General features: G+C 39.3%; 1 protein-coding gene across 5 annotated transcripts in view; it reads left to right on the plus strand.

Annotated features, from left to right (window-relative positions):
- The window catches only part of tshz1 (teashirt zinc finger homeobox 1), a 159,407-nt gene that overhangs the window by 37,885 nt on the left and 95,106 nt on the right, over positions 1 to 26,416 (plus strand). For 2 of the 5 annotated variants that reach the window (XM_037093307.1, XM_037093306.1), the window contains exons 2-4: positions 13,145 to 13,249; positions 13,882 to 14,023; positions 17,270 to 17,368. The exons of 1 other annotated variant lie outside the window; for it this stretch is intronic. The gene's annotated coding sequence lies outside the window, so the exon portion shown is untranslated. The remainder of the gene's footprint in view (positions 1 to 13,144; positions 13,250 to 13,881; positions 14,024 to 17,269; positions 17,369 to 26,416) is intronic. 2 more of the 5 variants (XM_037093309.1, XM_037093308.1) reach the window with 2 other exon arrangements.

A 26,416-nucleotide genomic window follows, 5' to 3' on the forward strand; every position in this document is an offset into this window, starting at 1 on the left:
CATTAGATGATATGGTGAGTGTGTTAGCCATTGTATAGCCTCAGACCAAATAGAGCAGTGTTCGCATTATGTATTTTAAGTCATGAGTGCATGAAAGTCCAATTTTCACTTTCCCGTTAGCTCTGTTTTATGAGATGATCCACTGTGTTCCACTAGTGGTAAACTTGTCTGGCTGTAGTGTGCAGGAAGTATATTAAAATTGATGCTATTTTTTTGTTAATGCTGAAAGCAGTTTTCTGCTGCTTGTGCAAAGTGGTTGATGATAGTGATGAGGTTGTACCAAAATAGTAAAATTGTAATACAGCAAACCAAAACAATGCGTTTACTGAGGCTAGGATGTCTAAAGAGCTGAAGGGAAGGGCAGAGTTGGATGATAATTCTCTGTGGGTTCACCACTATGAGCAATTTCTCTTACATACACTTAATGTTTTCATCCACTGTTCATATTGATCAGTGCATCTTTGAATCTAACCGATCACCGTGAGCTTTGCACATTTTTTTCCAGCTTGTTCAAACTTTAAATGTATGTCGACAAGTGCATGCAGAAATCATACTGGAAGAGTTGCATAGTTTCAAGGAAAATTATGGCTTTGTGGAATATTTTTTCGAAAAACAGAAAATTGGCTTAAATTACATGACATGCCCAAGGCAACCAGCAGTGTTTTGTGACATGATATGGGAATTATGTGATAACAAAGTATTCCAGTATGAAAAAAGATGTATTGCTTTCATGTCTAAACTACCCTCAGGATGAAGATGCACAGTCAGAGCCCTGCAAGGTTGAATGGTCGAGGTCATCAGGCAGCTGTGTGACATATTGTTCTGATGTTTGGCTGTATGGGCACCTCGTGGGCCTTCACCCCCACATCTAGTCATCCCCTGTTGAAACACATGAGGCCAGACTAGCTCAGATGAGGAGCTTGTGGCTGTTGACCATAAAAAGAACATCAGGGCAATGAGCCACAAAGAAAGAAGGGAACGTGAAAGAAGGATGGTGGTGAATAGGGAGGTGGATGAAGATTGGGGGAAAAAAAAAAAAAAAGAAGGCGTTGAGAACAGGATGGTTAAGGCGTGAGAAAAAGACAAGAGCAAAGGATAGAATAAAGGCGAGTCGGGCAAGGAATAAAGCATAGAGAGATAGAGAAGGAGGAAGAGAGATTGTGCGCTTTGGGCCAAATGGGAGCTACACTGCTCCAGCTGTGACCATAAAACAGCAGGTGGATGCCATCATTAGGCCTGGCAGATAAAGCAGAAATCCCAGAGTCCCTGCTCTCTCATGGCGCCAGGCACTCATCCACTCCAGCATCATGCATTGATGCCATGACATAAAACATGACAGTGGAAACAGGATGAAGGGCCATCGAGCTTAAGAATGACTCGACTCCAATTTATTGCACTTAATATTACTAGAACCTATTTCTTGATTTTTCTTTTGTGTTCTCTGTCTTGTGGTTGTAGTTCTGGATAAGGAGGTACTGATTGTTGCCATTATCAGACATTGTCTAAAAAGAAAAATGTGGTATTCATTTGAAATCGTAATCAACTGACTTTGTGTGGTTAAGAATGTCACTCTAATAAATATTTGGATCTAAAAAAAATGTTTTACAGTTCAACACGTTCTATTATGCTTGATTTTCCCATACAATAAGTTTTCTACCAATGCCACCTGATCAACATTTTTTATGCCAATTTTGATTACCAAGGTTCCCTTTCCAAATAAGCTCTATACAGGATATCGTTTTCTTTTGTGTAACATATTTTAAAACTTCAGCTTGGACTTCTGTGATGTATAATTATATGAAATGTTTGCAATATTGTCAACCCCCTCTCTCTTCTCCTGTCCTGTTTTCTCGTTCACCGTAAGCGGGTGCAAGAGTTTGGAATTTAGCTAGGAGTGTACCTAAGAGCTGTCGTCTGGGATGATAGTTTGATGGCAGATGAGAGCTGCCATTGCAGCACCCTCCAGGTGCCCTCGGGGCTAAATGGATGGCTGCAACATGGCACTTTTAGAAGGTGCTTCTGTGCTCTGATTCGTCTTCACTAGCTGTGTTTTCGCTGCCATTAGAGGACATATCTATTTTGGATGCGTCAGTCTTTTAAACTTTATGTCCCGACTTCTCACTGACCTCTCACTGTTAACGTTTCCGAGTATAGGATTCATTGACAAAAACTTTAAACTTAATTATTACATTTGAGCCGTTTTGAAAGGAGAAAAAAAAGCTCTGATGAGCTTTTAGCTCTCCTCGTCCTCATTTAAGAGATGACTGACATGTTTGAAATTGTTGAACCCTTCACTTCATGCTCGCTGAGAGATGATTTCTCTCTCAACTTCTTTGTTTGTTCATGTAGTTGTTTTTCTCTTTTATACAATATATTCATTCAATTAACTATTGTAGACAGGAGAAACTTGTTAAATTGAAATCTACTCAATCAGTGCTAACAACCACTCACTGAGAATCGCTGTGATGTGGATGATCTTCCTGATTCGGTTGTTTTGGCTTTGGCAGCTCATGATGCATCTTTTGAGTTTTTGATTGGTCTTTCACTGGAGTTCAGTCTTTTTCCCTCTGTGGCCTCAGCGGGGAGCGAAGTGGTGTGCAGAAGCATGTCATCCCCTGATTTCCTTTTTAAAAAGCCGACCCTGATGCTTTTAAATGCATCATCAAGGCAATGGGCTGTCCAAGTCGGTTACAAGTTAACCAAATAAACACTGACAATGAAATTAATAATGCATATTGTTTGCGAATGCCTCAGCTGGATGATTTGACTGATGTATGCAAGGATGGTAATTTATTGAAAGTAAATTCATGTAATTGTGCAGCGGAACTTGATGAAGCAAAAGAAGGTGTCAGCACGGCTTCCATCATCATCAGAAGAAAGAAATCATTAAAGAGCAAAAACAAATCCAACTTCAAAGGACGGTGCAGAACAAACACTTATTTTATGGATGTGTTTCATTTAGACCAAAGTTCAGAACGGCTGTTATGGTAAATATGTCAGACTTGTTGTTAGTTGTTTGCGGATGTGATAGTTCTGGTTTATTTATTTTTCTCCTCGTCCTCAGGGATGTAAACACTCACTCTGCACATATCAAAGTAGTCAGTGTACATTTAATTTGAAGATGAGGAGAAACAAGAGCTAAAATGTAGTTGTCATCGTTGAGACATATTTCCAGGATGATGAGCTCAGCTGGCAAGATGATCCCAGTGCCCAATGTGGTAAAAATAGTTTACAACAAAACTGTCTTTACAATAATTACGATGTCAGCTTAATGATGTGATGTAAAATTGATGCATTTGGCTCACTGGTTTCAAGGACCCAAAGTGACACTTAAATTCTCAGTGTTTTTAACCAAGAAATATTTGTATGTAACCTCAAGAAATAGGCTCATCAAAAGTGTATCATGTGAGTTTATGCAATACTTTTTGACCTTTGTTGTCTCATCCTCTCTTCATGTCACATTATCCTTATAGTATGCCAGATGCAAACACTTCATTTGCTTGTTTGTCTTTCTTGTTTTTAAACCTCTGAATGTTAGTATTGCGTTTTAACAAGAAAGGAAGAAAACAGCATTTGAGTCATGTCTTACTTCTGTTAACTTAATGGCTTATGCAGACTCAGTTTGGACAATTTATTACAAATAGACGATCAGTGTTTTATCAACGTATCTCAAACATGAAACTTGGTCTTCAGCATAAATGTCAACTTTCGCCACATTCTGACTCCTCCTTGCCTTATATGTACATTGTAACAAAATGTAATTAACAGAAATTGTTATTGCATGTTGGTGGTATATAAACACAAGTTGAGACACAGAGTAGCTTATTGCATATGACATGAAGAGATGCAGTGAAGCAATTTTATCTCCCGCATTCCGTTACCTGAGCCTAGTTGTGCACTGGCAAAATACCAAGTACTGATCTCATACCAGTGTGTCAAAACTGATTACTATTAATTCTGAATGAATAGTTTTGGATATGCTTGAAGTTGTATTCTGTATGTTTGTTTGTAGAAATTGGCCACACGTTTCTTTAAAAATCTGCTGAAGTTCCATATAGGTGCCTAGACAGAAGAGGCTCCAGTCTTGTATAGCACAACATCAAATCAATGCACAGACATGGGCATTCCACTACTTGTGCTGGAACAACCTGAGTAACATGTACGTTGGTATGATGCTTCATGCAAAGTGTCTCCGGAAAATAAAACGGACTTCTGCTATCAAATTCAAATGCAGCACTGCAGTATGTGTTGACCATAATATTGAGTGTTTAAATAGTTGTTGTTGTTGTTTTAAAAGGAACTAGTAACCTATGGTGTTTACTACTCTGTCAGTAACTGGAAAAAGTTGAATTAAAAGAAAGCAAATTTGAAATTTATACTTCATATAAGTAAACATTGTGTTAGCCAGTATTACACAAATAAAGTAAATATAAATTGATTTGTATTAGGCTCAGTTAAATCCGCTGTGCAGTATTATAAAATGTCCGAAAGTAGTTACTTAGATTACTCCTAGAGGAACTGTAGTATCAAAAAAGACATGCATACCAGCACAACCATCGACTCATACGAAATGTGTGAATATTATCACATCCTGATTTTTTTTCAGTCTAATTATGTTCCTTTTTCTCTAGTCTGTCTGCCGAGTCAGTGGGCTTTACAGGGATGTATTGTGGAGTTTATCCAAAAAGTGGGCACCGTAGTGCTTAGGTACTTCTGAGAAGGTTTTAAATTGTCTTTAATCAGCAAGTCAAAAAAGGAAATAAGAAATGCCAGCCATGGATACATGTTTCTCGCAGTCTGACTGATGTTACTGAGCAGGTTTATACTATCTTATCTATTATCAAATGAATCTGAATTAATGTGTTTATATTTGAAATATAGATGCCTATCACAAACCATTTTTAGCTCACTGAAAGTGAGCATCTTCCTTTGGAGGGCTACAAATGAGTCTTCAGATATCAGTCAGTGACAGACTGCAAACAACTCACTCACAACTTTGCCTCACTCACATCAAAACGGCCTATTTCTGAAAGGGTCTGTAAGACAGAATGTGACAATTGATGTTGAATATTAATAAAGTGCACCATATGTTCCGGAAAAAAAATATTATCCATGCATTATTAAATATGATTGGCTGTGTCAGCTGCTAATTAATGCTCGTTAAAACATAATAAAAGAATGAGATGTTGGACATGATTAAAGAAATTGAAGTTTGTTGTAAACACAGAAATCATATAAAGGGTAATGAGATGAGAGGGAATAAATTATTGTCAGTGAATGTCTTTTACATTCTTTGTGGGCACTGGTAAGAGAGCTACTTCTGATTGATACGGGCTCTTTGTTGTAACTCATTTGAATATTTGTATCGTTTGCATATTAAACATTCCGGTGTTTTAAAAAGCTCGCTATGGCGCTTGTATGACTGTGTGTCAGTCTACATCTGTGTCTGGATTACAGTGGGTTGCTGAGGGCAGCTCAAACAGGCAGAGATGTGCTGGACCGCTTCTTAGCTGTCCACTATTGGATCACATGTTGTAAACGAAAGACGGCTTTGAAAGTAAGTTGTTTAAACTGTCAAAGATGCTAAACCATAAACTTTACAGTATGTTAACAACACTGGATATCAGTTCATATCACTTGTTTGTTTTAGAAAATAAGATGGGGTGGTTACAGCGGCACAAGCCTCCCACAGAGCTGCCAATCAAGCTTGTGCATCCTTGGACACTGTCTCTACTCATACTAAGTGACAAACTAGAGAAGAGCAGGCAGATAAGAACAGACCATAATCGTCACAAAGTACCCCCCAGTAATTCTCATTATTTAAGGCTACCAAAGAACCGTATATGGGGAAAAGAATACCGACAGCTTGTTAGATGTTCCAAAAAAAGTCACGGCACAATAAGGATGAAAATGTAAAAGTGCCAGTAGTGTTTCTTAGTCCAAGTTCCCTGAGGAATTACCCAGAGCTGTCTTGTAGTAAAACCTGGATTGTAACTGAACTCCTCTTGGTTTGTGGGGAGAACAAAATGGACTTTATGCCATTTGGATTGAACTCTGGTACAAATCTTCCACATGCGCACCATCATATCCACACTAATGTTGGATTGAGTTGTGATTTCCTGTTGCAGTGTGTTTTATCTTCCATGTGCTTCCTTAAAACAAAAGTTTGATACAAGATGAGCTTGTAAAGTTTACAGCCTGCCGTGTTGTAATCCTGCACTTCTCTGTGTACAATGACACAGCTAATAAGGAAAAAGTGCACAGCAGCTGATTATTTGAATCATCAACGCCCCTGTGTGTGTGTGTGTGTGTGTGTGTGTGTGTGTGTGTGTGTGTGTGTGTGTGTGTGTGTGTGTGTGTACCTATGACTGGATGGTCTTGTACGTATTTAGTGCTTAAGTGTTTAACCGCATTTAACACGTTAAAACCTGAGCCAATAAACAGTATCTTTGATGAATGACTTGTTGGGACAGAGTACAAAGAAGTGATAATTAATAAGCTGAGCCTTCGCACATGATAGCATGACTCGGTTGACAATACAAGCCAGTAACAACTGAAGTGATTGGTTTCAAAATCCAAATCCAGATTTACAGTGTTCCTCTGTCAGATGAAGAATTGGAAAGGGGGAGAGCAAAAATCACCCATCAGTTTCTCATCTCTGTCTTTTGGCGTGTTAATTTGATTTCAAACCACCAAACATGGTGTCATGGTTTTCTGACAGGGCCTTGGGAGAGAGTTTATCTCATCATTAATTAAGTATCATATTTCCCTACATGCTGCCTGTGCTTAATTAGGAAGAGGGGGTCATTTTGGAGGGCTTATTAACTGGAACAAATTTGTTAAAGGAAGGAGACCGAGACAGATAAAAGAGAGAGAGAAGGAGCAAGGGGAGAGGAGCGCCTCTGGGTTCAGTCGTCCCTGACAAGGCTTGGCTTTCGTGATTGATAACTGCACCAGCCACGGCTCGAGTCAAACTGGGAGAGATGAAGGAGTAACTGGGGAAGAGACAGAGGGGAAGAGAGGAAATCTGCAAGGAAGGAGAAGGTGAGGGGGTGTGGGGGCAGGGGGCTGGGAGGAAATGATTGCAGACATATGCTAGCTCTCAAGCAAGATAGAGTTAGACAGAGAGGAGGGAGATGTAGGACGAAGAGGGAGGGACAGTGAGATATGAAAACAAAGAGAGAAACGGAGGGAAGGGGATACAGGGAGATGCTGGAGATTGATTGCAGCACTGGGCCACGTCACAGAGACTTTATTTATCGCATCCGAAACCCCCTCCAACATTCACCTGGTATTTTTAGAATGCTGGATATGATGGCAAACGAACAAAATATGTTAACAATATCGCCACTGAATTTTGAAGTTTTTGTTTGTATTCATCAAAATACACTGCATTATTCACTGCTGCGCGTATGCATGGTAAAAACCAATGGTGTCAGATTCATGGGTGACGCTGTTTCTCATTCCTCTAATTCACTGCGACAGAATGGGTTTGGCCAGGCCGGTAAAACAACAGATGTTGTGCTTGAATGTGACACCCCTGGTTGCCAAATTTTCCCAGTGGCAGCGTATGTGTTGGGAGCTGACCTAGCACAAGTCTTGGCAAATGGGGAGCAGCAGGGAAGATGGGACTTTCAGGCAAAAACGACTTGCCTCAGAAGTGACGGGACATTGCAAATTCAAGTCCCATAAAATCCCCAATCTTTGTTATTTACGGAATATTTAGTCAAGGAACCGGGTAATTACTTAACTGTTCAGCTATCTTCAGAGTAGAATCGTACCCTGCATTAGACATGTGCACGTTTTTTTGGAGACACCTAAGCAGGACACTTACTTTCAGTCCATATGTTCATTATTTTGCCTCTTTGTAGCTCAACTGTAAACTCTTTGTTGTGGGGAGTCAGTTAATATGGGGGAAACATGTGCAAGACATATAAAAGACCATGACACATGACTGCTAGGCCTGCACTGACACAAAGGCCTCAACAACACTGTTATACAAGTGTTATGAGCGGTGGCTGAGCATGTGTTGGCTGTAATGCCACTTTCATAAGTGTGGAAAGAGGTGTGAATATTTATTGAACCATGAACCCTCGACTGATGTGTTCTCTGAGCGGGGATAGAAGAATTCCACCAGACATTTCTAGACACTCAAATGAAGACAGACAAGTTTTCGCTATAATTCATTAATAGAAGGAGGCAAATGTTCTGTGTAGCTTCCGTGTCCTTCAGTGAGTTAGTTACATACAGGCTTACAGTGTAATTCCCGTAAAAATGGAAGTAACAACTCCTACATATGCTGCAGATGTGAGATTCTGCGGTGACTGTCATGTTTATAACGCTTTGAAAGGAGACCCTGCAGGCTCTTTCACTGTTCTTTGCATATAATGCTAACAAATACTATGTTCCATTACAGATTTAATTACTTTTTGTTTGCCAAGTTTCCCTTTTCCTTTTTGAACTCCTTTTTTTGCAGGTCTTAAGTAGGAACTCGTCAGTGGCATTTTCGTCCTTTGTCCAATCAAAAAAAAAAACAACAACAGAAAAACAGATGGTGCCGAATATGAGCAGAGTTATTGAATCTAGAGAAAAAACAAACTTTATTAGTCTGAGCAACATTATCACTTTGCCGCAGCGAAAACTTCTGAGAGCGATTAAATCTTGAGTGGACTGTCTTTGAAGGCGGGAGCAAATGCTGCCGCGTTGATTGACAGGGTTGGCCTTGCCTTAATAGAACATAATTGGGCAATTTTGAAGGGTCTCTGAAAAATGACCAAATAATAACACATGACTTATCTTGAGACTTGTTTTCTCGGATAATTGTGCAAAAAGCATCTGGCACACCATTAGTTCCATTTTCACATTAGAATAATAATCCTTTTTGAACTAATAAACTCGCTCAAACGTCTGTGCTTGGGTGGCGGGGGACCATGAAAGGGGTAAATACTGTATGTTATGCCAAGAAAGTGCAGTGAAAAGGTAATTTAGGGGTAGAAGGAGCAATAACAAGATGTAGACTTTTTCCACCCTTCATATTTCAAACTCATATTAGCTACTCGAACATGTGACGTTTTCCTTGTTGAATGCTAGAAATAAAAAAAAAAACAAAAAAAAAACCATCCATGTACCTATTTAATGTTTATTGTAAACCAATCAGTGACAGAATGTGTATCAGGGAAAAACTTAAATGACCGATGCATCTGGTAAGGGACAGAAAGACGTCTCATCACTGTGGCTCTTTCCTTTAGTATTTCTAAATGTCAACCCATTATAAAAATCGACACTAAGAGATTACACTAAATTAAAATACAATGCGAGTCCCTCAGTGTGATGAATCAATCTCTCCTTTAATCAATTACGGATGTTAATTGAGCTGCAGACAAATTTTCCTGCAAGAACCAAAGTATGTTCAGAGAAAAAAAAACGGGTCTCGTACTTTGCCCTGCCTTCTTACCTTTCATGTGCAAAACAATAAGGATCCCCAAGGGGACCATTATTGTTTGGGTCTTTCTTCCAATGAGAGATTGCACCAATATCACGTCTCAAATTAAAGGATAATTAAAAAATGTTATTTCAAAGTTATTGCCGTCCATAAAACTTTGATTAGGCAAACATTAGCCACATTAGGGCTTAATGGCCATTGCCCCTGTGATTACAACAACAATTTTATGTACTGCACAAAGCATATGAAGAAATGAATAATTAAGAATGCAGGAAAAAAAGGGAGTTTTAAACAGCAATAACACAGCTAATGTTGGGCTGTTTCTTGAGAACTGCTTGTGGTAGGTAAAAGGAGTTTGTGTGATTTCAAACAACGTTTGCTCTGAACACACACTATGTTGTAGAATGACTACAAAGGAAATTGCTTCTACTGACAGGATATGAAGCCTTCTCCCAGTGAACGGTAAGCTACAAGGAAGTAGGCTTTTAAATTATCTTTTGGATTCTTAAAGACAAAAAAGCAGATATATGTTTTTGGTTTTTTTTCATATATCACTATTCAACTCGCGCTGCTTACTTCTTAAAACACTTGGCTAACAAGACAGTTCTGTCTAATTTTCACCAAAGGTCTGGCAAAAACAACACATACTCATATCTGCATAACGACCATAATGTTTGTTTGCTCTTGACTGTTATCAAAATGACACGATGCTGCACAATTGCTCAAAACTATTACGCCCATGTACAGTATCCAATTCACAGAAGCTGCCATGTATTATTATTATTATTATTATTATTATTATTATTATTATTATTATTATTATTTATCATTTATTAGGTAAACTGTTTTCTTGTTTTCTAGACGTACAACATGTTTGTTTGGTAAAGACCCCGACAAATGCACATGCATGTTAGTGCTTCAAAAAGTCCTTTCATTTTGTACGGTAAGACAATCTAACAACAGAAACGAGTGAAAATAGCAGTTTAAAACGAAACTTGTGTTCTTTGTAACAGTGATAATCAAGATGCGTTCGTCATTTGGCTCTGAGAGATTTACAAGCATGCTTTGGTGGAATGAGATGAGTCGTTAGCGCCTAAGGTACTGTTAAATTCAATAAACATTCCAGCCATTTTCATAAAACCAGTTTATGGCAGTCTTGCACCATATGCTTCCTTCCCCTCCCTCTGTCTCTGCCAAAGGTTCAGCATGCAAAAGAGGCTGAGGCTTCAGTCATCTTGTGTACTGCTGTTTATGTTTCTGATAGTATTTATGAGCTGTGTCAGAGCAACGTAAAGTTGTGGATTAACATTTATTACTGTGACGATATTGCCAATCCATCTCTTGGCATGTCTCAGAACGGGAATGGATGTTTTTTATTAGATAAGCAGGGATGAGCTCTTTAACAGGGAGGGAAAAATAATTGCAGATTAGTTGGAGTTAGTGTGAATGGTTTAGCCAGGTCTTTCATTTGGAAAGCGATTGGGATTTTGTTTGACTTTTTTTATTATTATTAATTTTGGGTTCATGAAATATTGTTATTATTTTATACAGACATCGGAGCCGGCTCTACTCACCAAAGATGATCATGAGATGCAGTTACTTTTCCTAAGTCTTGGGAATGGACTTGCTCAGATACATTCAATATATTTGATTACCACTATATTGTTCTTGTGTGCTGTCTGACTACTAAAAATAAGATCATTAGTATCACTTTAAAAGGTTGCTGTAATTGTTTTTATGTTTGATTAGTATTTTCCCCTTTTAACGACAAGTTATTTTTGAACAGTATGTCAGCAACACTCCAGGGTTATTATGCAGACTCCTTTTATAAACTCTGGAGGTGTCCTGATCGTGTTTAACCTCAACAATGGACATACTTTGTTACTTTAAATAGTTGAAACTGAGGGATTTCCAAAGTGAGTTGTATGGAGGGCAAAAGCCGACAAAAACTGTTGCGAAAAACATTTTGTTCAGTTGCTTATAGCTTGTAGTCATAGCTCCAAATCTCAGTTTTCTGTGTTGTGCAAAGGAGGGAAATAATCATCTTCTTTGTGCCCATCTTGGAATGCGTTATTAATTGTGCTTTCATGTTTCTTCATGATGCTAATAAAGCAACAATGCTCTTCCAAATCACCTGAAAAATGAGTCCAAGGACAGCAGGCATTGCATGGGAAAGGCGTGGCTGTCCACTTTGAGAAACGATGGGACTCAACAACCAAGATTAATGGAACTCAGATGGCTTTTAATTAGTGCAGCTGTGCTCATTAATTATCTGCCCACAACACAAATGTTTTTATATTTGGGGAAAGTGTTGATTTATTTGATTTTGTTTGCCAGTGGATCTAGATGAATGACTCTTCATTTTAAATTTTGCCAGCGCTGAAAGGAAAGGAGAGCAAAGGAAGTCTCCCCCAGTTAGCCAGTCTGTTTCTGACATTATGTTATGAACAGCGGTATGTAATGTGACAGCAATCATGAACATAAAAGGCAAGTTTCTGAAATGCTGTGAGTGAATGTTGAGTCTGTTCATACTGTTGTAATGTTAAAGCATGGAGTGATCATGGAGGAAAACACACTGTTTCTTGTGGTTAGTACAGCCTTTCAACTGATTAGTCTTAGTACTGATTTGCCTCTGTGGTCTTATCTCTGGCCTTTTATGAGATATCAAACTCTTTAAAAGTAGGATGTGAAGTTAAGGAAGACATAAACCAAATACCAATGAAATAAGGGGGCTCGAACTTTCATTCAAATTGTGATTTTGGCTTTTCTCTGAAAAAATATAGCAAGTGGAGAGTAATTAGCTTGGTTCATGTGAACACATGAGAGTGTCAGTGATAGCTTGTTGACATAAGCAGGCAAGCAGACTTCATTTTTAGAGCCCAAAGGTAAAAGAAGTCGTGAAATGTTTTGGGCAAAGACAGCAAAAGACAGATGTAGACAGAGGAGCCAAAAAAGACGGTTTAGTTTCTCTGAGTTTTAAGATTTACTTGAAAACCAACCAGCAATTTGACATTCCTGAGGTACTCTATTTTTGAGCAAAGCAAGTCAAGTCGTTTCCCCATGCCATGTAGAAATCCATATTACTGTTTCTAGGAAAATTCAACAGGGCACAGAGAAGGAATGTAGCCTGATAAGAATCTGCCATTATTAGCATGTATCGCTGAAATCTGTCAGTAGGAATATAAAGGCCAGATGAGCTGTCCAAGACAAAAGTTGATGGATCCAAAACAGTGGTCCTACAATGCACTGTGACACAGTTTCAAAGCACTCTGAAATTTAGAATGACCATCTCACAATTTGACTACTGTTCAATCTAAATAGACTAACCAATGTATAGGAATGTGGCATTTCCTTCATTGGTTACTGGCGCAGCCTGGCAGATGTAAGTCAGGCACACGCTGATGACACTGTGCTCTTGACTTGCGTTGTAGCCTTTAATTCAGTGGCTATCATCATTGTTCAGTATACACGCAGCTTATGTTATGCGTTCATTAGATCCATTTTCAATTGATTCTGTTCTTCTTTTTTTTAAATTTATTTTTCAAGAAGGATCCGAATTTGATTCTAGACAACATAACAAGTTCTTCTGCATATTACAAATCACTTCTGTTGATTCTGTATCAAATAGGAGAACATTCAATCTGTGATAACTGAAGCTGAACATATTTCATTATAATGAAACAGTATATATTAAATTAATAGGCCTGAAAGGACATGAAGGAAAGCTGGTGAAGAATGGAGAGTGCTGTGATTCCGGCGCACAGATCTTTTGTTTGGTCAGATCCAGCAGAACAGGAACATTTAAAGGTAATGAGATGTATTGAGAAACACTGTCATTAATGTTACAGTCATGTTGGTCTTTAAGCCTGGTGGTGAAAGATGGTCATGAAGGGCTATCTGATATCTGAGAATTCGTTGTGAGGGAAAAACAACTCTCTTCATAGCTTTGTTTTTTCAAAACATTTTTGAATAAATGTATAGTTACATGTTTTTATTACCTCAGTCAGTTGGGATATGTTTTGTTTTTGCATATTTGTATATGGTTGACTTTGGTTTGCCTTTTTAACCCAATTCAAATCCTTTCAGCTGATTAGTCGTCATGATGAACAAATGTTCCATCTTGTGTCTGCTCTCTGTCCTTCCCCCCCTCACTCACGCACTGCCCACCCCTCCCCTAACCCTCCAGTTTCATTTTTTTTCCCCTCATGGCAGCAGTAAATTTCTTTGAAACATTCATCTGAACATGAATGGGGAAAATGCAATGGCAAGAGCAGAAATTAAAATTTCATTATTTACTGCACTCGAGTTTGGGAACGCAATTAGTATCTGCACTGTGTGGCCCAGGGATATTTACTGCTTGGCCTCTCCTTCCTTTATTGTGGTGTTTCTTTCATCCCGTCTAGCAGACTGTGATGCTATCACTTGCTCATTACCTCTAGCAGTCTGAGACACAGCGGACAATTACACCATTTCCAAGAGTCCAACATGTGAACCTGAGGATGGACAGAGATGATACATCATGCAATGATTGCGTTTCAAGACACTGGAGGGAGAAATGCAATCATTTTCACCCTATAGAAGGTAATGTATTAAATGAATATACAAAGATTTTGAGACGAAAGCGTGGTTTTCTAATAATTTACATGTTTAATGATCCATACATGAACGTGTAAGTCCAAAGGCAAAACATGTCATGTTTTTTTTTTAACTCAGAGAGAGAGGGAGAGAGAGAGAGAGAGAGAACATTAGGCCTCAGTACTGCCAAGTTCAACTTCATGTATTTGGATGTGAAATGAAAGGACCCAAGACAAGAGCATTTTAATTCATGTCAATTTTATTAAAAACACACATAAAATGTCAACAACGTGATTCCATTCTACAGATAATAATTCAAACAAACAAATAAAGAAAATACAGCAACAGATGAAAACAGAAAAACTTCCCCATTCCGCTTGGTCTGTTGGTGTCAGCACAGACACCAACAGCTGCAGCACTCTGTTGACTATAATCCACATCTGTCATGGGCGCTAGACCCAAATAAACACCAGTATGTCAAGCCCCTGCTCCAAATCGTTTTAGAAAAACTTTGTTTCCTTGACACATGATCCATACACAAAACTAACACAGCCATTTGTTAAGTCTTTGTTTTATACGTTTAAAATGCGTGTACATAAAGAATGGGTCTTGGCAAGGTTTTAATGTGAAATGTGCTATTACACATTGTATAGCCAACATTATTTAATAAGGCGAAGTACCTGTTTTTTTATGATAAAACACCAGCAGCAAAACAAAACAAAATGAAACCTTATTTACATACAACATTCCCTAAGCCGCTGCTTTTCTCATATGTGCAATTAGGGACAAAGCTGCAAGTGTTAATTTGCTTGATGTGCACTTCTCACAGGCAGCGGTGCCAGCTAAAACAAAACACCACCACCACCAACAATAAGAACTGCAAGTTTTTTGTTTTTTTTGTTGTTTTTTTTTTAAATATTAATTTCTGGTTAACAAACACTTCCTTGAACAGGGACAATGTTGTTTTTCCTCTCACATATTTTTTGCTCCATCCCCGCTGTTCCTAGACACAATATGCATATGAACGCCGGAGCCTGTCGGATATAGGAGATCAGACGCATCGCAGCAGGGGATCAAAGGCAGCTATCTGATCTCATAAAATAACATTAAAACGCGTTGCCTCATTCCAAGATGCCACGTATTGATCACAGAGGAGACAAGTAGGAGTGTTTGGTACTAAATAAAAACGGGTGGCTGACGAGAAGCGAATCAGGAAACGTGCGCATGCTGGGGGTCATTAAAATTGCATGGCACTCTATGTATTCCACAAACAATTGGATGGTTAACTCGAGGGCAGAGAGGGGGGGAAAACAAGAGGGAGCGTATGTTCATGATAGCGTCTTGAATCGCTCCCCCCCTCCTCAGAATCCCCCATCTTCCCCACCTCATTCACCCTTCATTGTATTTATTTCCATTTGTTGGATGCGCCATTTCCAATAAGTGCGTAAGACAATAGACAGGCAAAGTATCAGTAAAAATAACCCTCCTGTCAAGGTTCCAGGGTTGGTTGGTTCGCAGATGCGGCACTGCAACTAGGTATATGGAGTGATTTGATTATACGTGCGGGAGGTGCCGTTGTTACCCAGTTTGACTAATAAGTACTTTTCAAACCTGCCCTTCTCCTTCCCATTCAGCAGGAGTGCTTCGGTTTCTCTAGGAGTTAACCTTCACACACTATCATTACTGTCACTCTCTGTTGAAACTTCACAGAGCTGCTCACTTTCTGCAGTGTGTGTGCGTGCGTTCCTGCGCGAGAGTTGAAACTCACTGTTTGTCTTTAATTCCTCTCAATTACAGGTTCCCCCTGATGTTGAAGCAGGCTGTTTCTGTGAGCCGTTTCTAGCAATTTGTCTTATAAACGTGAAAGCAGCCTTTTAGATCTAAAATTTGAATATTGTATCTTTCATTTTGGTTTTTTAAACTTTTGCCAATAGATCCATCTACAGAAGCTCGCGGTGTGCAGCCAAGCTTTCTTCAAACCCTCAGAACATTGTTTGAATTTGAGCGAAGTTCCCAAAGTTACCAAAAATTATTCAGATGCATGGCTGAAGTTTGAGGAAATGCGTGTAACATGATATGCAAGACATCTTGAACACTTCGTGTAGTTTCCAATCAGTTTGAATATTTGACATGTATTGTAGCATCAGTTAAGTTTCAGAGAAACGGACATTGAATGTCTTCATTACATTATAGGAGTAAAGAAAAACGGAAATTTAAAGTGATACTCAGACTTCAGAATGTTCTTTTCATCTACTGCGATAACTCAGTTGACACTGGAGCAGCAGTGGACAGAGGCAATAGTATTGTACACAGTGCAGCCCAACATCAAAACAAGTTAATCAATCGGATTTAATCGATGGAATGCTGAAAGGAGAGAGTTACAATAAAGTCAATTTACTCTCATCAATAGCCACTTAACAGGCTTGAATCCTAAATGAAAATATACAACCTGCAAATACGAGTCAAAGACCAAGAGTGCCAGCTCAAGATATGACAGAAGCTTTTTCAGACAAAATGTGCAGGACATATACTCCTGAACTGGAGGACACAAAACAATGTAGTATTCCCCACCATCATCCAGTAGATTGAACAATAAGTACAACTTAACAACAAAATAGCCATTTAATGAATCATGGAGGAAGACATACAGTTCAAATGGCTCAATATAAACACTACAATAATAATGTGTATTACAGGTAGTATATCTATTTATTCTTGAGCTCTTTTCTACAGACTGAGTTACCTCCTTTCTTGACCTCTCCGTGCTGCCAGGTGTAGGGGAGTACTTTGTATTTTTCTCTTTTGTGGGTCTCTTAGGGCTCTTCACTATCTGAAAAATGCATACAATAATTCCCCAGTGCACTGTATGTTGCCAAAAGCAGAATGCATACAGTAAATGTAGGTGTCCCAGTTGTTAAAAGTTCGAGGGAAATGTGCAAACCGAAATTTATATCTTGGTTCAACATGTTACGTGTGAAGCTAGAGGCCTGTTACACTTATTGGTATTGTTTGTTTCATATTGCGTATCAAAACAGTAGCATTGTTTCTTTTCATTACCAACTAAAGTGACACAAAACTTGGTATAGGTATTCTAATAGCTCATAAATGTCTTTTTTGTCATTCATTTCCTTTGTTTCTTTGATTCTTCATACAGTGTTATCCCTCTCTCTCATTCTTCCATGGTATCAGTCATTTCACCCATTCCTCTTATTCCTTCTTTCTGTGTCTCTCATTCTTCCTCTCTTTCCACAGTGTGTGTCATTATCCATCCAGTGTGACTTCACCCATCCTGCCCTCTGGTGACACAGGTTGCCCTTGTTAAGTGGCTCCAGTCCCTCTCCTCGTTTACAGGTGAAATCTATTCTCACACACAGGCCTCAAGGGCCTAACTGGACTGTAACAGAATTTCTGCAGCCCCGCTGGGCCCCAACCACAAAGCTGAGAATAAATGGTTGAGGTGCCAGAGCTGGACAGAAAAATCAATGCCTGTTTATACAGACATGACAGTCCCGGCGCCCGAGCAATTCTCCTGCTTGCTTCTCTAGACGCTGTGTTATGCTGTTTTCTTTTTTTTTGTTTTTTTCTCCTCCTCTCTCTCCTGTGTCATGCTCTCTCCTCTGCTGAGGATAAAATGTGTGCCCTCTTGAGAAGATGGAACAGTAGGTGAAGCGCCATGGTCATTTTGTCCTCAATTTGTTCTCACCATGTGCTGAAGTACTGCGCAGAGGGGTCAACCGAATGCGTTTGATAGACCGACAGTCACGCAAAGCATTGCGTCCATGCTGAGCAGATGTAATGCAGACAGCCAGGGTCATGTGTTACAGTAGGATACTGTTTCTCAACTGCTGGGTCACAAGTGTTCAGCAGGCATATGCTGACAGGGTCACACGGTAGACATGTTCCTAGTAGAATTATTCAGTTAGGTTTTCAGTTTATGCAGAGGACACAATAAACCAACCTGATTCAACTGCTGCTCCTAGGAGCTTAATGACCCTCAGGTTTATGACCTTCAGTCACCTCAACCAGGTGAGTCAAGCAGATGTCAACAGATTTATTTTCCTGTCATCTGTAGTGACAAGAGAACCGTTCCTTCTTTTAGACTTAATTTAGATAATTCTTTTCTATTGCTTTTTAAAGACATTGGGCAGTTTATGCATCAGAGTATGACATGCAGCAAAGGTCTTTGACTGGTATTTGACTTGTGACGATATGGACGCATGGTATGCATAGCCACAGCCAGACCACCACTGAAGCTTAAACAGTCAGCTGATTAGTTATTTTTCTAGCAAAAGAACAGTTTCTGGTTCCAGCTTCTCAAATATGTGCATTTTCTGCTCTCTCTATTGTTTTATTTCATAGATAACTGAATAATATTTAACTTTCTACACACTACTTTCTTCTTTAGGGTTGGGGGGATGTTGTATTGCGATTCTCGAAGATTATATTGCATCCCAAAAAAGTAAATAATGGGACAAACCGAATTCAAACCAATAAAACCCAACACTCGACATTGTGATCACCTGTAAGAGTATTGTAGGACTGGGCTGTACATACGTTAGGACTGAACCAACTGGATGGAGACACCTAATGGACATAATCATGTGCATTGTGTTTACGTTCCAAGCTAGGTTTTGGTGAGGATGATGATTTATGTCATAAACAACACTGAAGGATATTCATCCATTTTGTTTTAATGATGGATCATTACAAATATGCTTTGTTTAAAAGATAAAGGTAGTCAAACTATGAACTATGAAATCATCTTACCGGAATTCCCACCCCTAATCTTTCATCCCTCAGTAATACACACTTTAGCTCCAGCAGCTCTAGTCCAATCTCTCGCTTTATTCTTTTCTTATTGATTTTTTTCATCTTTTGATTATGTCTTTGTTTTTGCTTTTGTGTGCAACATGCATGTGCTTGTCTCTGTGGGAACTCTGTGTGTGTGTGTGTGTGTTGCATGTGCTTTGTGTAGGCGTTTGTGTGACTCTCAGGGGGAGGTAGCTCCGCACTTGTAACTCATTCTGATTTATGCCCCCTGTCTAAATAAAAACATAAATCACGGCACCTGCCACAGAAGTCACTCTCACAGTGGTCTAGCTCGTCCGGCTCTGTTCTGGGTTGCGCTGTTGCACCCCAATGACAGAAGCACAATTGATTCCCTCATTGCATCAATTTGTCGCCTAATCTGGTGATATGTTGATAAATTTTTACTGCTTTGTCAATTAATTTTCCTGAAAAATGGGCCTGGCTGTGGTGGACACATCAATACCAAGGCCGTGGAAATATCGGTGACAAAATTAAGTGATAAAATTAATTGCCCCCTATCCCGTCTTGTGAAAACATAACTAATGAGGGAGGCAATTATAGTTGCATGTGGTCTCCTTCGGGAAAGATGGAGGGGGTGTTTGAAAAAAGACTTCTATGGTAATTAGACAAGTAGGAGAAGAAGGATCTTGGGAAAATGGTCATCGGAAATACAGGGTGACTTGAATAAAGCGCAGTGGATGGATGTTTGTTTCAGCGCTCAGTCACCGACATAAAGGACAAACGTAAGCCAAATCAAATGGTTCCTCCTGCACTGTGATAAATGTCTGTGAGACAGGTTAGCTTCTCACGGCTGTCTGCTCACACACATTCAGACACAGACAAATGTGTCCGAATGTGTTTCGTTGGTTAACAGTTTCCGTATCACTTTGATGCTTGTCGTCTTTTTTTTTTTTTTTTTAATGATTTGAATCTTGTAGAGTTGTGGCTTCGAGAGGAGCGGGACATTGTTTGTTAGCAGGTTAGTTAAGCACAGTTATTCCCAGAAGAATTATGTGCTTCATTTTAGCATTGATGGTGTGTCTGTTATCAGCAACAGAAGTTGTGTACCACTGAGCTGTAGTCATTTGTTTGACATGCAGTGTGCGATGTCAAGCATTCCTTGAATTAGGAGAGAGACCAGTTCTTTGGTTCAAGTTTAAAGAGTTGGTTTTTGATTTAATGTAGTCATGTGTTCCAGTGGGAATGCAAATCACAGTCACAGGGCTCCTTGGTCAGTCGTCAAACTGTTTAAATCATGCAGAGTATAAATAATGATGTTATGGCAAACATCATAAGCCAAGGCATGTATCCCGATGATAACTGTTTCTACATATGACAGCCTTTCCATAGACGTTATGTTAAGCAGACAGGATAGGCTGCATGTTTGAAAACTGTAACTCATGCAACATTTTCGTTTGTTTTTAAGAAAGTTTAACATCCAATGTATCCTTTTTGTTACTTCCCTTTTAATTTGTTAATTGTGTAGTGTCAACTATAGATGGCTACTGATGTGTACTTTGGTTATTTGACAGGAGATAATTGATAACTGTCAACATATTAAGCAGGAGGATCAAAAAACTATACTATGGATTGCTCCTTTAAATCTAAACCTACAGTGCCAAACTTTGTGGGAATGATAGCACTTAAAGAGAGTTTAAGACAGTATCACAGCACACTGGGGAAGCATTAAGAGTAAGTACATTAGAAAGGAGAGTTCATTTTAAAAGACTTACAAACAACCTGGAGAGTGACTCTCAAGAGCAGAAAAATCATTAATACAATCATTAGGAATAGGTTAAGATATTCGAGATCTTTCTGAATGCCCACAATAGGCAACATGGGAGGAGCATTAACGTTTATAATCGCAAATTCTGCTGTTTGCGTCCTTTGTCCAGGGTAATGAGATCCCTCCATCAAACACATTCTCTGTGCAAAAGGCACCATTTCTCAAAGGGACTCCTCTGAAGTGTTAGAGGCGCTGATCTCCAAAACATTCTCACCGGCCCTCAGGCTACCTCACATGTCAAAAACGTTACAGTCCTGAATATTCTAACCTGAGGATCTGGCAGATTCTTTATGTAAAACGTACAAATAACAGGCTGGTTGTGTTGAGCGTTTTTTAATTAATATGTATTATGAGACGTGTTCATGCTCCAGAGGATATTAAGCCAATTATTCTCTTGATTGATTAAGAGAACCAGGAAGCTCTAATTCCATCATTATTCAGTGGCTATATAAAGTCTGTGGTAGCTCCTAATGCCAGCTTTTGGTGCTGGTGATTGTCTAAATTCTCTTTGCTATAGCTGTGAAGATAAGGTCAACTTGTTTCATCTGAGGAAAATAAAAAATCGGTTCTTGAAAAGTCATTGTTCTTCTTGTCAGGTCAGGTTTTTGCTGTGAGATTCTAATTTGTGAACACATCCGCTGGTAACAATTGTATGGCCAAAGAGCTGTATGTGGAATGTGTAAATTATGATGTGATTTACCATTTATAAAACCAAGAAAAAAAAACAACTTTGTGATGACTGAGTGATGTAAAACAAAGCATGTTTTAAATGATGAGAGGCATGTTTTGCCTGAGATTTATTCAGTATCAGACTGCAGCAGATCATTTAGTAGTCATTTGACAACATCTTAAGAATAGCTAACCAGTTTTTACACTTTGAAAACCAGAAGACAGTTGAAAACTGAGTGAGTGGCATCTTCATCCAGTCAGATACTGGAAGAGTCTAAATAGCCTAGCATTAAATTACATCAAAACACTAAACGTAATTAGACAACTTTCCCTTCATGAGGCTTACATGTTCACATAGCCCCCAAACAAACAACATAACGGATGAGCAAGTTTTAATGGGGAGGCTCGTATTACCTTGACAATATCTTTGTTTGTAATTATCATATTTTCTTTCCATTGTGTTTAAACATTGCAGGAAAACAGAGAAATCTGAACTTGTTTGTGCACAGTCGAGCTTGACAGGAAGACGTTTGTGCCACTGACTATTATCTGTTTATTGGCTCTGTTTTGATGCACTGTTTGAGTAGAGGGTTTTCTTAAAAGGAAGGAGAGATATGTGCATGTCAAGTAAGAGACAGCAACACGGCGAGTCGACTCTCCTTACGGATTAAGCAGAGGCTGCCATTAAGAATAGGTGTCCGTTTTAAATATGAATCAACCCCTTCTAGTTCAAGTTGTTAACTGAATAATTCAGCAACGGGGATGCATTATCGACTTGATGTAAATGTGGTATGAGTGGAAATCACGATGTGTGACTGAGATGATAATTGATATGATAATGGAGTTAAGAAAAGATGGAACAAAAGCAACAAATAATAATGAAAAAGCTAAATAAAAGATGGGTGTAAAACTGTTAGTGCAGCCGACTGACACGCTAGAGCGGCTTCACTTCACTTCACGGCAGTGGGGGATAGAGGGAGATGGAGTACCCGTGTAGCCACTCACAAGACATGCGATTGGTGAGCAAATGAGAGAATATGTTGAAAATATCCCCTCTCGTTGTAGGGAGTCGACTCTAAAAGGAGATAAAAGAGCTGCACTCTTACCCTCTGCATCTTTAACATCACCAACTTTTTTTGATTTGCTTGTGATTAGGTTCACAATGGAGGCCAGTATCATTAATGAGATCAAAAACTTCCGCTATCAGACACAGCTGATATTGCCCTCAACTCTGCCAGAGATATCAGCTCCTCTTTCACTCCTTTTTTTTCATCCTCTCAGCATGGGAATAAAGGGATGAAAAAAACGATGCTGTGTGTGTGTGGGGTGGTGTGGAGGGGGGGAGTGCTGCATAAAAACTGCTCAAGTGCAGAGAGCAGCCCCATCTGGAAGACATCGGACCTAAATGAAGTTGTACAAAACCATTCCATTGATAATAAAGCTAATTTTTATGGCTCTGACAAGTATGTAATTATGTGCAGTGGTGCTTTTCAGATTTTATCACAGTCAATAAACTACCACGCTAATTTCATTCCTGTTTTGACATATTTACATGGAAATATTCGATTTGGGGGGAATTAGAGGCCTTGAAAGCCGCTGATAGATGGCTTTTAATGATCTGTGACCCCCGGCCTGTGGGCTCATCTGTTTGTCGGCCCATCGATCTCGCGGGAGATGTGCCTGGTGTTCTGATCTCTTTAGACAGGGTGCCATCCAGACAGTGCTGGCCAATAAGCCCTGAACGCTAGCCCCCTTTCACTTGTTGGATGATTTGTCAAGCCCGCTGATCTGGAAAGATTAAGCGGAAATAGATGTTTAAATGGTCCTTTTTATCGGTTATTTATACATCAGAGATATCATCGCTGCACATTTTTACTGACCAGACTGTCAGTTTGGTATGCTTTAGAATTCACTTCACGTAAAACACTACTGCTGTGCCTTCCCAAACTTTGCCCCCAAACCCACACACACACACACACACAAAGAGGTCATGGTCCAGTCGACCCATCGTCAGCCTAGTGGTGCAGATAAAGTACAGCTGGCCTCACTGACCAGACTCATCCTGTTGAGAGAATGCCACAGGGGTCACCAGTGATGACAAGGTCCGCTTATGGGAGGTGGGAATTTGTGTCAAAAGTGGGAACTGCTGCCCCGTCCTTTTGCAGCTAAGCACGTACAGCGTCTCACAGGAGGGGAGCTTGTGCCATAAAAAGTCCATCAAAAGCACCAGTAATTACCCAGGAAATTGACAGTGAAATTGAAAAACTTTGCGGCCACCAAGACCGCCCCACCCCACCCCCCCACCTCCTCCACGCCAAGATTCCTGTTGTGTGACAGCAGCGCTTTTGCTGTGGTGATGAAACCTCACGACACCTGATTGAACACATAATGTGACTTTGTTTGCTAGAATAACTTTCATTGTCAGACGTTATTTCTGCAAGTTCATTGGTGGCTCCTTTCAAAGTCGATGTCCTGGTGTGAATCCAGCTGTTGCCTCCTCACTCTTGCCAATTCACACCAGGCGTAACACGGTGATCCTTGATCCTTCAAAGTAATAATAGAAAAAAAACAGTCTCTGTATGTTTGGAATGGCTGGTAGATTTAGTAAGTGCAGCATCCCACTCTGGATTCCTGTTTACATTTTTTTATGATATCCCTCCTCAGAGTCAGTACACAATGCTGGCAAATAATGTAGCAATACTATAGCTTAATGTCATGAACAACAGTTTTGATTATTATTAGTTTGAGAAATCATGCTTCTCATCAGTTTCATGATGCAGATAAATCTTAACACTACAATACCCATCAGCCTCAGCTGCTGCTGCTCTAGAGAAAGGAGACTGTCCTCCCTAGAGGAATGACAATAGTCCCAAAATGTCCATGGCTGTGGTGATTTTGACCGAACCAAAATAGGTAATCAGGTGATGTTGTTACAGAGTGTCTGCGCAGGGAGGTGAGGGGTGAATGGAATCAACACAAAGATGGACTTTACCAATAGAGACAGCAGTTTGTTTCCTGTTTCCAACTGGTTGTTGCTGTTTTTTTTTTCACAACCGTCCCCGACCATAACCATACTTTTGAGATTTAGTAATTTGACCCCAAACCACAATGTTTCCCTGAACCTAAGCAAGGGTTTTTTTGTGCCTTAAACTAGCCAGATATTTGCCCTAGTTCCGTCACATCATAATCCTCATTTGTAACAGTTTTAGAAGGCACAGACAAATGTCGCCTCTTCTGTGCATCATTCTGAATTGCATAGACATGTGTAAATAGAGTATGTATTTTGTATTGTTTAATTTGGAGGACTGGGAGAAGAAGCCAGTGAGCTGCACAAATCGTGATTTGTGATTGCTCAAAATGTACACAGAAAAAAAGAAACGTTCTCAGCTTCTGTCTTTTATGCACATGATCAATGGGAGATTTTCATCTTCATCCAGGCCATGGGACATGCTGCAGTAGTCATTTGATATTGTGTATGGTGAATGAATGGTACTTTTTATATCTGTAACCAGTGGCCCCCAGAATATTTCCTCCTTCTCAACTAAAAGTCTTTGTCTGTACTAAAATCTTTTTGGCCTGTGGTGGGTGTAGTGAGCTATACAGCCTGCAGCTCATTTGCTTACATAATTCAGCAAACCATGTGAGAAAAGTATTGGCAATCTCAACAGAAGACATGAAAGTATCTGACAGACCATAACCCATAGATCATGTATTGATATAAATTCTGTAAATGTGCTTTCAAAAGCTATAGTATTGCCACGTTTGTCAGATGTTTTTATATGTGGACTGTAATTTTTGCCACAGTATACATTTTTACATGTAGATTTAAGGTTCAAATCAGAATTGAATTGTTTATGAATTATTTTCCTTTTTATAAGATAAGTAAATTTACTTAAAATGTTTGCTTATTGCATCAAGTTATTTTTATTTAGTAAAAAAATAAAATTACAATTGTGGTTAAGATACAGAAGATTTCGTAGCATTCAAATTAAGATACATTTTCTTGGGGACTGCTTGAAGCATTTGACTCCAACCTGATAAAGACGAGAAGGACGCATAAGTACATTATAATGCAGCTTGTCAATAGTAATGAAATCGTGACATGTTTGAGAACGGCCATGCGCGAGGAGGCCGTGTTGTTCTTCTGATTTTAATGCCAATCTCCATAATCAAGATGAAACCACACACTGCCAGAACTGGCATAATACAGGCGCTCGCCGATGAGTGATTGATTGAATATGAAATAATGAGGGTTTTCTGGTGCTCCACTGGTCATCTAAAATTCTGAATACAAATCAAATGGAAATTTTATGCAATGAGATGTATTAATGGGATTCTGGCAGCGTTTTAAGGTCTTAATGTACAGCAATAAGCAACATAGGTTGTCTCAGGGAGATGAACAGTTGTTGCTGTTGATAGGCCATTTTAGTGCATTACTGTCAAAATAATGCATGTGTGTCTGCATATTTTCCAAGGCTTAGTGAGCTTAACTTTGGACAATTACAAGACCAGTTTTCTGTGTGCCCAGGATTCCTTTTAAACTAATAATTAATGGTTATTGACTCTACCATTAATGCCACTAAAGTAAATGTAAAAAGTTGTTGCTTTTTCTAACATTGATTTGATCTTAGATTCAGTCACCCTACACACTTTGGCATAAAGCGCAGGCACTTCCCCCCCATGAGCTTTTCTTTACTGTCTCTTAAAATACAACAGCTCCTCTGTGTTTTAAAACATTTTAATGCATTTTTGCAAGTGTTCAAATCTTGATTTATTTCTATCCAGAGATGTACTCAGATGTGGCAATGCAATGAATTACTGCATGGCCATTATTTGAAATAGCAAGGGAAAATATCGCTGCTGTTTTTTTATGCATTTATTTTACATAGTTAATGACCACATGGACAAACCACTGTTATTAGTGTAAAGGCAAACTGAGGCAGAGAGGTTGCACATCACTCTGCTTATTTCATTGATGTTAAGTGATATTTACAGATCTTGGCCAGCAAAATTGCATATTAGATGCCCAATTAACATTTTTGTTGCCCAGGGCACTGTGGAGCAGATCGCAGCTGGTACGGGAGGCTATACTGTCAGGTTCCCATGCTGCAGTTGTGGAGTATGGTTTCCGTTTA

Source organism: Acanthopagrus latus, chromosome 3, assembly GCF_904848185.1.
Source record: "Acanthopagrus latus isolate v.2019 chromosome 3, fAcaLat1.1, whole genome shotgun sequence".
NCBI lineage: Eukaryota > Metazoa > Chordata > Actinopteri > Spariformes > Sparidae > Acanthopagrus > Acanthopagrus latus.